The 12,315-nt window shown below is 40.1% G+C and overlaps 1 protein-coding gene across 1 annotated transcript in view; it reads left to right on the forward strand.

The window, feature by feature from the left end:
• Nucleotides 1–12,315, forward strand: part of RBFOX1 (RNA binding fox-1 homolog 1) — a 2,532,432-nt gene that overhangs the window by 1,601,367 nt on the left and 918,750 nt on the right.

The following is a 12,315-nucleotide window of genomic DNA, read 5'->3' on the forward strand; positions in this document are numbered from 1 at the left end:
CCAGCCTAGGCAACAGAGTAAGACTCTGTCTCCCCACTACCGCAAAAAAAAAAAAAAAAAAAAAAAAAAAACTACTGAATCTGATGATTGTAAGTTACCGCTAAGGAAGAAGAAAATTCAGTAACATCTCAAAAATTATAGTTCATATTAGAAGTCCTATTTTTCTTTACTTTTTCACAAAGTGGCGAATGTAGCCTTCAAAAGATGTAAAAAAAAAATTCTGCTTTAAAATAAGCATTTTAAAATCTGAGGAAAGACTACAAAGCAGCATAACAGGTATTAGTCCATTTTATGCTGATAATAAAGACATACTTGATATTGGGCAGTTTACAGAAGAAAGAGGTTTATTAGACTTGTAATGCCACGTGACTGGGGAGTCCTCACAATAATGGCAGAAAGTGAAAGTCTTGTTGTACCTGATGGCAGATAAGAGAAGAGAGCTTGTGCAGGAAAACTCCCATTTTTAAAACCATGGTATCTCATGAAACTCATTCACTATGAGGAGAACAGTGCGGGAAAGACCCCCTGTAATTCAATCACCTCCCTCTGGGTGCCTTCTATGACTCGTGGGAGTTGTGGGAGTGACAGTTCAAGATAACATGTGAGTGGACACAGCCAAACCATATCAGTCACTATAGTCATTTTTCAGCAAAACCAAGAAGTAGCAAATTTGAACCCAGTTGCTTAAAACAGATAAAGCACCCTACTGCCCCACTACCAAATCAGCAGTCACTCTTCCTCTGGGTCATTTTCTGCTTTCAAGAAATAACTCTTCCATTCACTGTAGATAACAGAATAGATGTTACCTGTGAATTTACTGCCTAATTTTTCGTTTATTTACTTCTACCTTTATTCATATCTATCCTAGACAGCCTACAAAGGAGCTTTCTCTCTCTCTCTTTTTAAAAACTATCTCTTGTAATTCTTAAATATGTGCAAATGTTACCAGGTGGCTATGGATTCTTTTTGGATGAACTTCCTCTCCTGAGTACACCTTTATTTTCCTAAATTCCCCATGAAGATGTGCCTACATCTGCCTTCCAACTTCTATGTTCCTTAGCCATAAATATCAACGTTGTTTCATTGACAAATTTTGGAAACGATAGAGAGAAGACAATAAATTGCATCATGACCACTTGCCTTGTTCTTTGGTAAAGGTACCTATGTCTCCACCCTCTTTCTTCCACATCTCAAGGTGGAAATCATTTCGTACTAGGAGAAAGAGGAAACAGGGCATTCCTTAGTGGGGAAACATTAGATGCCATGTGCAATCTAAATGTCAAGATTTGGGCTGCTGATCTAAAAGGTTTCCACTCTCTGGGTTGCTCGAGTGAAGCAAATAAACAGTGTAACACATCTATCCTCTCAGGTAGAAGGCTCTGCTGTTCATTGTATTGCTACTGTGCATATTGGCAGCATCATTAGCAGCAGCAGCATTTGGTAGCAAGAATGAGTCTGAGCCACCCATATTTGCTAAGTAATCTGTCCAAGTTGGCCATGCCTATGATGGATATTGTTATTCATCCATAACACCATCCTTAGAATCCTGGTAAATCTCAAAGAACTCTACAAGGTTACAGTTTCAGAGCTATGAATGTGGGCAAAGGTAAAAATGATTATGTAGCAGAGAGTGGAGATTATCAACAGGTGGTCAAAAGAGAGCGAGCAAGAGTTGCTTTGTTGCCTAATAGAATGGAGATAAAACAGTTAAACACGTATATCCTGTTTCCCCCAACACAAGCCTACTGCTCGTGATTTCAGGTTCCTCTGACGTCGTTCAGTTACTGCCCCTATTATATTAAAATGGGAGTAAAAGAAGCATTTTCAATTTTCATGAAAGGAGAAATAAAACAGCAACAGCATTAACAACAGCACAATGAGTCCTGGAACCGTTGTCTTTGCTTCTGGAAGGGTCCTAGAGATTTATGAGTAAATTGGACCATTCCAGCTATATGCATTAAAGTTCTGTTGGCTCTTGGGTCCATTATGCCTTGTTGTGTGATGTTTAAAAATTCAGTGTCATTTGGTGAGAAGTAACATAATATCGGCAATCATAGGCTCTAGAAGTACTCAGCTTGAGTTTCTATCCCTTTTCTATCAACTGATAGTTGGTAGATCTTTGGAAAGGTTCTTAAACTTTCTGTGCCTATATTTTCTTATCTTTGAAATGGAAATGATAATGATGGTGATCCTGGTGATGGTGATGGTGATAATGATCAAGCTGATAGTGACAAAACCAAACACATAGGGATGTTAGCAAAATTACAAATACATGCCACACCCTTAAACAGCACCTAGCATGCGTTTAATAAATACGTTTCTCTGTGATTAGCTGAATCCATCAAAGCAACGCATTTCTAGTCTGTTCTCTGGTGGTGTGGCTAAGAGAAACTGGAGGTGCCTAAGAATCACTGAGGATGCTAGTTCCAGAGAAGAGTTCTTGGATCCTGTTACACAGTTCCTGAGTCTGTGTAGGTTGTACTTAGAAACTTGCATTTTTGATAAACTCTGGAAAAGGTTAAACTTCGAGAATTGACAGACTTGGGCAAATGTGGAAGCCATTCTGAGACAAAAGAAGTGGAAGCTGTCACCAGCTGTTTAATAGATAGGGAGAGACAGAGAGCTGCTGTGTTGTTTAATTTGGAGTGGCAGGCAGCTGAAACATTGCCTAATTCTGAACCAGACCCCTGATGCTTAAATAGGAAGCCCAGTTAACACCCCTAATTCTAACGGCAGCCATGCTAACCAAGATAACAGCTGTCTCCATTCAAAGACACATCTATCTGTTCTTTGTTGACTAGTGCCTTTCGTTTCTCTGGCCAGAGCAAATGTGCTTTTTCTGGCTTTAATTTTGCACTTTTAACTAATTAAATTGTATATATGAACTAAAATATTTATATACCCAAGATAATGAAAATAACCCATGATAAGTGGAACAAAGGGAGTAAAAGTAAAGCAGATTTAGTGACACCGGAGTTTATTGAGCATCTGTGATTAGATTGTGTTCCCTGGTTCGCTTCGGGGACTGTAATTCAATCTGCAGCTTGAACTGATGACTCTTCTTTTCTGTAGAGGTTTAGAGAAAAAAAAATGAATTCTTCTTTTTAATATCTCAAGTTTCTCTTCAAATGGCTACTTGTTACATCTTGGGGTAGGAGGGGAGTCTTTTAGGAAAAAGAAGAATGGGATTATTCTGTGGCCATCCAGGAGGGAGACTGAGCAGAAAATTAAGCTATATTTGGAAGCTATAATCTAAGATGTGAGTGTGAAGGTGGGGTAGGGTGACTAGCTGCTGCAGGTGATTCCCAAAACTGGGGCTCAGCTTGGAAGAGCTCTTGGCTTTGCTTAGGTTAGAATTCAAAAGCAAGATGACAGAGAAAGAAAGCAAGCAAGTATATTAGGGAAACAGTGTACAGCAAAAATGTCTGCTGCATAGACCCAGCAAGGCCACCCCAGAGATAAGCAGCCCTCCTGGCTTGCTGGCTCTCTGTATTTCTAGCTACTCATATACTGATAGGGGTGCAAAAGTAACGGCGGTCTTTGTAGTAAAAGCAAAACAAAAGGAAAAAGGTAAAAACTGCAATTGCTTTTGCACTAACCCAATAAATAAGGGGTGAGTTATTCACCAACTTTCTGGAAAAGAGGCAGGGAGTTCCTAGAACCATTTACACAGATGAATGTTAGGTGTCAACTTGATTGAAGGATGCCTAGAGAAGTGGTGAAGTATTTATTGTTTCTGGGTATGTGTGTGAGGGTGTTGCCAAAGGAGATTAACACCTGAGGGAGAGGACGCGGAGAGAAAGACCCACCCTCAATGTGGGTGGACCCTATCCAATTGGCTGCCCGTACAGCAAGGGTAAAGCACGTAGAAGGTGGGATCAGCTGGCTTGCCGAGTCTTCCAGCCTTCGTCTTTCTCCTGCACTGGATGCTTCCTGCCCTTCAATATCGGACTCCAGGTTCTTTGGCCTTTGGACTCTTGGACTTACATCAGTGGTTTGCTGGAGGTTCTTGGCCCTTTAGCCACAGATTGAAGCCTGCACTGTCGGCTTCCTTGCCGTTGAGGCTTCTGGACCTCGAGTGAGTTTCTACTGGCTTTCTTGCTCCTCAGCTTGCGGATGGCATGTAGAGGGACCTCGCCTTGTTATCCTGTGAGTCCATTCTCCTTTATGAAGTCCCTTTCATATATATTGAATACATGAATCGTATTAGTTCTGTCCTTCTGGAGAACCGTGACTAATACACCATCTAAGATAACTTCTGGGCATTGCCATACTGTTATGTTGCTGGTGGAAGTGTCTTATGCAGATGTAATTTCTAGTCCTGCTGGTTTTGGCCACTTTTTCTGCCCCTTCCAATTTTGATTAACAGGGTACTGAAAACAAGTCTTGGTGCTTTCATGCCTCATAACCATCTCTGTTTGCATAAGATTGTTCCAGTTTTAGCACCCGGCGTTTAAAACTCAGCTTCCTGGAAGCTCCTCAGTCCTGGGCCAACCAGAAGGGCTGGTAGTACCAAAAGTCAGTGCTATCTATTTTTGGTTTTTATGTAATAAGTTAAGGCAGCGGTTTCCCACTCTAGTCTAGTGTTTCTCTTTAATGTGTATGGGCATTGCCTAGGGATCTTGTTAAATGCAAATTCTGATTCATTAAGTCTGGGGTGGGGTCAGAGTGGCTGCATTTCTAATAGACTTCCAGGTGATTCAAAAGCTGTCCTTCCGTGCACACTACGCTTTAAGTAACAAGCTTCTAGAAGGCGCGGCAATCACCTGGCGGATGCTTAAAGAGTGAATTCAGGATACCACAGTATTCTAAGTCTACCCAATTATTTCTCTTTCTCTCCCTATAATTTTTGCCTTTTAAATAAGAGCTGGAGTAGACCTGTGGACGTTCAGTTTTTCCTAAAAAGACTCCCTTTATCTTTTAGATGAAGTACAAAGTAAGGGTCTCCAGAAACTAGTAGATGGCAAAGTAGCTTTTTAAACGAAAATCTCATGTGAGTGACTCTGTATAAATAGCATACGAAATGGAAGGATTTTACTTTTCATTTTCTTCTGGTTATTTTTCCATGAAGTTGGAAGTTATTTCACTTCTTCAAGTGGAAGTCATGAAAATAGTTTGCTATCTGTCTTGCCCCTGTTCCAGTATCTCTCAAGGGTATCTGAGAACAGTGCGGGAAATCAATAAATGGTTGTTGAATAAATGAAAAAGTGAGAATCATTTAACGCAATGGCTCTTAAAGTTTAACGTGCATAGGAATCACACGGAACTTGTTAAAAGTGCAGATCCCCATTCAACAGATCTGGGGATTGGCCTATTAAGCATTTCTAATATGTGCCACGTGACGCTCATGTCCCAAAACACACTTTGGGTGGCTAAAATTGAAACTGAACTTAGAAACTAAAAGTAAAGTTACATATCATATGTTTTTCACCATGCAATTAAAATGCTAGAAAGTGTGATTTTGACCTTTAGAACACAAAAATGAGACCCAAATGTGGGAGAGAGCCATATAAGGCTTTCGGTCATGGTCAGGCTTCTGTATTTAAGGTATAATTGCATCTACCTTTGTACTAGCTCCTTTCCCTTGGGAACTGCTCAGCTGAAGATAAATAAGCAAAACAGACATAGGTGTAGCCTAATAGCAAATAAAAAGATTATTGAGCCAGTTTATAGTGACTCAGTAAAATTCCGCTTATCATCGGGAAACAAAAGTCGGTACCCTTGAAGTTTAGGGTTCAGCGAAAGTAAACCCATAATTGGGGTGGAGGTTGGAGAGAGGGCCGGGAGACTCAGGTGTCGATCAGGAGCCAGCTAATTGAGCTGGAAAGATGTTTATGGACCAAACCGAGGGTCCTGCTGCTGTTTCTCATGGCCCAGTAACGAGATGCAGATGAACCCGGGAGGAAGACAATTTTTATTTCTGTAACCAGTTTCAAGGAGAATACCTGGAAAATATCACCAGACCAACTCAAAATTACAAAGTTTGCAGAGCTTATATATCTTCTCGTCTTATGTCTACGTGTAAGTGTGCATTCATTTAAAGATATAAGTGATGAACTTCTTCTCATTTACAGCTAAGATCTAAGTCCTGAAGGCATTCCTCTGGAGCCTCAGTAAATTCACTTCATCTAAATGGGTCTAGGTGCTGGGATGATTACTCTTGTCATGGAGGTTGGGGGAGTTCTCTTAAACCCCCAATAATCTTGTTTGTGGAAGCCTGGGGAGTTTCTTCAGACCCCTAGTAAAACTTTTTAAATCCTGAATGAGTCCTGTTAAGAATTTCTTCGTTGTCTTGTCATGATTTAAGGCCCAGGAAAGGCCTGGGCACAACTCTGGGTGGGGTTTTGTTACATCCTAGCCTTTGTAGAAGGGTACTGGCTTCCTCAGCTTTTAATATTTCACTTAACCACACACAGTGCTGAAACAGTTGTTAGGGGGGCCTGTGTTACGCCTGGTTTGCCACACAGGGTCCTGTTGTGCTCCTCCGGGAATTTTATTGCTTGGATGTTTTTCGACTTTTACCTTTTAACAGTCCATGTTATGGCCGGGTGCTCAAACCTGTAATCCCAGTACATTGGGGGGCAGAGGCTAGCGGATCACCTGAGGTCAGGAGTTCCAGACCAGCCTGACCAACATGGTGAAACCCAGTCTCTACTTAAAATAAACAAGTTAAATGGGGGTGGTGGCACACCTGTAATCCCAGCTACTCGGGAGGCTGAAGCAGGAGAATCGCTTGAATTTGAGTGGCGGAGGTTACAGTGAGCCGAGATTGAGTCACTGCCCTCCAGCCTGGGCAACACAGTGAGACTCCATCTCAAAAAAGTCTGTGTTATTTGATCGGTTTTATATTCTTGATTCATTTTGGCAAAAACCATTCCTTACTGTTGTTACAAGGATCTGATTGTTAGATGGTATCAAGCTACTGAAGTAAGTTGACCCAAAAGATTTTTTGGAGACTTGGCTATGAAGAATTTTATAAACTAACTGAAGTTGCCTTTCTTTTAGGGAACTGAGATTGTGGGATTGTGCAAAAAAGTTATTTTAGGTTCCCTTATGGTTAAATATTTACTGAAGAGGGAAGATGGCTTCTTCTACAACAAGATTTATATTCTCCATTTGTAATCCAAAAGTGTTTTAGCTGATTTGCTATTAGGAAAAGGAACTTACTTATTTCCGTTGGACTCAGAATGATATTTTGTGTGTTTAATTTCCCCATCTACCCACTCTGCAGACATACAACCTCTGAGCTAGACCATGGCTTGATTTTTTTTAAATTGTCATGAGTTGGACATTTAAGTGTACCAAGGGATAGAAATTAGTTGAGAATGTTCACGTGATCCTCATTGCCTATTAAATTGCTGTTCGCTTTCTGTCTGAAAGTGCAAACTTGAGTTTTCAGGAGGGCCTATGTGCCAGAACTGGCTTTGTTTCTTTAGTCGTTGGAAACAAAACTGTAACAGAAGTGTTGCCTCCAGCCTTACAGAAAAAAAACAATCTGCAGCCACAATCAGGACACCCTTCCTTCCCAGTGAAGTGAGGAAGTGAGAGTGGTGTTCTGGCCTTTGAAAAACAAATATTTGTTACTGCTTTTCTAGGCACTGAAATTTTAGCTCCCCAGTGCAATCTATGTATAAGCTAGATTTCTAATTTTTTTTATTTGGAAAACAAAAATTTACCTTCTTAAATTATTTGTGGTGGTAAAAGCAGCTAAGTGACAAGGAAATGGGATTGTTAAACCAATGGGACTTTGGCAAAAGAATCATTCACCATTACTAATTTCACCTGCACAAATATGCAGGTATTTTACCAGATAGAGAATTGAGGCTTCTCTTACTTAAGAGAGTATTTCTCAGAATCTATTATTTCTGAGAGAATAAGATTCATAAAAAGGATTCGTTGTGTAGTTGTGCAAGGAGGTTCACAGGCTACATTTGTAATTTAAGAATTTGTGATTGAAGAACTCCCATTACAATATAAAACCATGCTGTGAGCTGCAGAGCGTTACTGAAATGCAAGCTTTCATCATTGTCGTAGATCTGAGATATTGGTCAGAGCACAGAATTTCCTAACACTTGCATGTTACAACACATGAAGCTAAACTGTATAGGACTTGCAAATTGATAAGACTTAAAAAAAAGAAACAGGTCCCTTCCTTCGTGGAAGTTAAATTCTAATAGGATCCCTACTGCCCCATCTAGCTGTGCAGTATTTCAGATCAGTAATAGCTCTTTGCTGGTGGAAGATTTGACTGGATGGTGCATGTCCTCCAATGGAACCAACAGGGTCCACAGCTCTAGATACATAAATAATCCTCCTGCTACAAATAAAGAATTATAAATTGGACTCTATATATTATATGTGGCTACTGTGGAAGTTGGGAAGATTGATGATTAATGTCAGGTTTCACAATGTGTTCTTTCATTAGGGTGTCAATAATGAGAATGAACTATTCATTAGAACAGCTAACTTTCTAAGGAGTCAGAGCACCATTCTCACAGATCACTGGGGCAGAACATGGTACTATTTCTTGATGGAAGGCCATAGAGTGGCAGGCAGTGGATTGAGAGTCATTCCCTCCTCTTTTGCCAAGTATGTGCTTTGGCACACTGACTTCTTGTAGGTAAAGTGTGGGAACTGCAGTTTTGTCCTCCATGGTCAATTTCATTCCTAAAAAAGCCATAGGTCTCTAACAGTAACTGGAAAACAAAAAGCCAGACTCAGTGATTTCTCATACACACTGTTGGTGGGAGTGTAAATTAGTTCAATCATTGTGAAAAGGCGTATGACAATTCCTCAAATAGCTAAAAACAGAATTACCATTAAACCCACCAATCCCATTAATGGGTATATACCCAGAGGATTGTAAATTATTCTGCCATAAAGACACATGTATGTGAATGTTCATTACAGCACTGCTCACAATAGCAAAGACATGGAATCAACCTAAAGGCCCATCAATGACAGACTGGATAAAGAGAATGTGGTACATATACACCATGGAATACTATGCAGCCATTAAAAAAGAATGAGATGCCATTGCAGAAACGTGGATGGAGCTGGAGGCCATTTTCCTCAGCAAACTATCACAGGAATAGAAAACGAAATACTGCATGTTAGCACTTATGAGTGGGGGCTCAGTGATTTTAACACATGGATACACAGAGGGAAACAAGAGACACTGGGGCCTCCTGGAGGGTGGAGGGTAGGAAGAGACAGGGCTTAGTACCTGGGGGATGAAATAATCTGTACAATCCCCATGACATGAGTTTACCTATATAACCTGAACATGTACCCCTGGCAGAAAATAAAAGTTAAACTCACTTCGGTTATGATCACATTCAAAGGAATATGGATCATCAGGCAATTAAATCAGATTGTTCCTGGTATCTCTTCCCAGGCATTTTCAAGGAGGGAAGTCTACTATTAGTGAATGCTGAAAGCATCTTAAACCATCTTTCCCATCTTGTCCACTCTCTGCATTCCTCACAATGTACCCTCCATTCTTCTAGAAAATTTTTCCTTCCACTTTGAAGTCTGAAGTCTAACACTTAAGCCATGTGAAGCTTTTCACATCGTTCACTGCCCTGATGTCCTCAGCATCTCTCCTACCCTTTCTCCTTACGGTAAAACCTGGCTCTTTCTAACACAAATCCCTGGTCTTCACTTTTCCTCTTCTGCCTTCTTTATTCATTGCTTTAGTTCTAAGCTGTGGAATTCCAAAAGCCAAGCTGGCAAAGGAGGAGTTATGTTTTGTGAGTTAGGGAGGAGAAAAAAAACTGGGGGTTTTCACGTACTCATAGTATTTTCTTGTTACAACTGTATAAGACATCACCCAGCAGCTTGGAGAAGTATATGATTCACTACGATGGTTTATCCAAGAACCAATGTGACTATTTAGATGATTTAGAGTGAAATTAGGTAGAATAGAAATTACTATAGAATTGCTACAGGTCACAATATAAGAGAATAATTAGCAAAATAATTAATTGGATGTTGTTCTATAGCTAGTATTTGTTTTAGAGATTTTTGTGAGGTGCGTTTCCTTTCTGAAAGTCATTTTAAAGCTTTGTATGAGCCCAGTGATGCTGAATACTACTTTAACAGCATCCACAAAACTGCAGTGATTTGAAAGATGGAATGAGAAACTCACCTATAATAAGGAAAAGCCAGAAAGATTGTCATACATTTGCATCTTTTTCAAATTCCTGTGTTAACGGGAGGTAACAAATGTTAAATAATTTCAGAAAGTATCTTTGCTGGGCCTATTCTGACCAGGAAATAAAATCATTTGAATGAGTTCACCACCTTACATGGATAGTCTTTGGGAAAAAATAAAATGGTTTTTAAGGAGCCTGAACTAGCTCCTAGCAAATTCTATCATATTATTTTTTAAAACGTGTTTTTTACTTACATATAGTAACAGATTTGTATTATCATATGTGCTAAAACAACGTATTAATGAGATTATATTGTCTTATGTGTATTACTAAAGGAGCATCTTTCAAACTTTGTTTCTTTTTCTCCCTTTTACTTTTTCTATTTTTTCTTTCTCCTTTCTTTCTCTCTCCATTTTTTTTTTTTCTTTTGAGACAGAGTCTTGCTCTCTTACCCAGACTGGAGTGCAGTGGCATGATCTTGGCTCACTGCACCCTCCGCCTCATGGATTCAAGCAATTCACCTGCCTCAGCCTCCCAAGTAGCTGAGATTACAGGCATGCATTACCACACCCGCTTAATTGTGTATTTTTAGTAGAGATGGGGTTTCATGATGATGGCGAGGCTGGTCTCGAACTCCTGACCTCAAGTAATCTGCCTGCCTCAGCCTCCAAAAGTGCTGGCATTACACGTGTGAGCCACCTCGCCTGGCATCTTTACTTCCTTTCTATGAAACACGGGTTACAATGTGAGAAGTAGATTGGAGAGTGGATAGGGAGACCAGTTTGGAGTGTGTTTCAGTAGTTCAAATAACAACTGATGCCATCTTAAACTAAGGCATTGCGGGAGGTGGTGGGAAGTAAATGGCTGATTTAAGAGACCTAGGTCATACAGTGAAGAAAACTTGGCAATAGATTGATAATGGGGATTTTGGGAAAAGGATCAGTTCAAGATGACTTCTGCTTTTAGGGTTGTTTGACTGGACAGTGGTGCCTTTCACTGGGATGGGAAATGCTGGAGGGATGCTGTAGGATCACACAGGGCTGGGGGCCTGAGCTCTGCACTCACTAATGGGATTTCGCTTGTCTTACCATATTAAGATCCATGTTACGGCAGGCATGGTGGCTCACACCTGTGATCCCAGCACTTTGGGAGGCCGGGGCGGGCGGATCACGAGGTCAGGAGATCGAGACCAGCGTGGCCAACATGGTGAAAGCCCATCTGTACTAAAAATACAAAAATTAGCTGGGCGTGGTGATGCGTGCCTGTATCCCCAGCTGCTTGGGAGGCTGAGGCAGGAGAATCACTGGAACCTGGGAGGCGGAGGTTGCAGTGAGCCGAGATGGCACCACTGAACTCTAGCCTGGCAACAAACTGAGACTCTGTCTGAAAAAAAAAAAAAAAAAAAAAAAAAAAAAAAAGAAATCTATATTATACCATAAATATATCTGTCTTTTGGAAATATGTAATAGGATATGTATCTAGTTCTTTTGAATATATGTTTATATATGCAGGATATAATATCCATAGAAGTATGCATAATATGCATATTATGCCCTGTGTGTGTGTATGTGTATGTACTATCATATATATTCAATAGAACTATATTTATTTACATACTATCTCATATTCAATAGAACTAGATATATATAGGTTATAATAACATGCATAGAACTCTATAATATTTTACCATATATATATTGTACCATACATGTGTATATAGTTCTACTGAAGCATGCACCAGCATGTAGGCTTTATAGTCTACTGATGCCCCATCACTTTGGAATTACCTCTTACCTTTTTTCTCTCCCCTCTCGCTAATATCATTTCATCCCTGATTCTCATCTGATTATGCCTACTTCACTGGAGCACCCTTGACCCTCCCTTCAATGCCTAGAGTATTGCTTTCTTACATGGTATGGAAGTTGAGTTCCTTTTCTTCCAGTGAATAAACTACATCCCAAGGACCTCACCGTTTGCTTCCCCAACGAATAATTCTCAAATGGAAAATAAAACAGCACCATTATTCTATGAGAATCTTGAAAGGGACAGGTTTGCTTACTCAACAAATATTGTCTGATGGGGAATAACTGCCAGATTTATCATCTCAGGGTGTTGGTGGCTGTTATTTTAATTCAGTTTAAATTTTGAATAGCTCATT

This window comes from Sapajus apella, unplaced genomic scaffold, assembly GCF_009761245.1.
Source record: "Sapajus apella isolate SASKATOON/1434 unplaced genomic scaffold, GSC_monkey_1.0 scaffold99, whole genome shotgun sequence".
Lineage (NCBI taxonomy): Eukaryota > Metazoa > Chordata > Mammalia > Primates > Cebidae > Sapajus > Sapajus apella.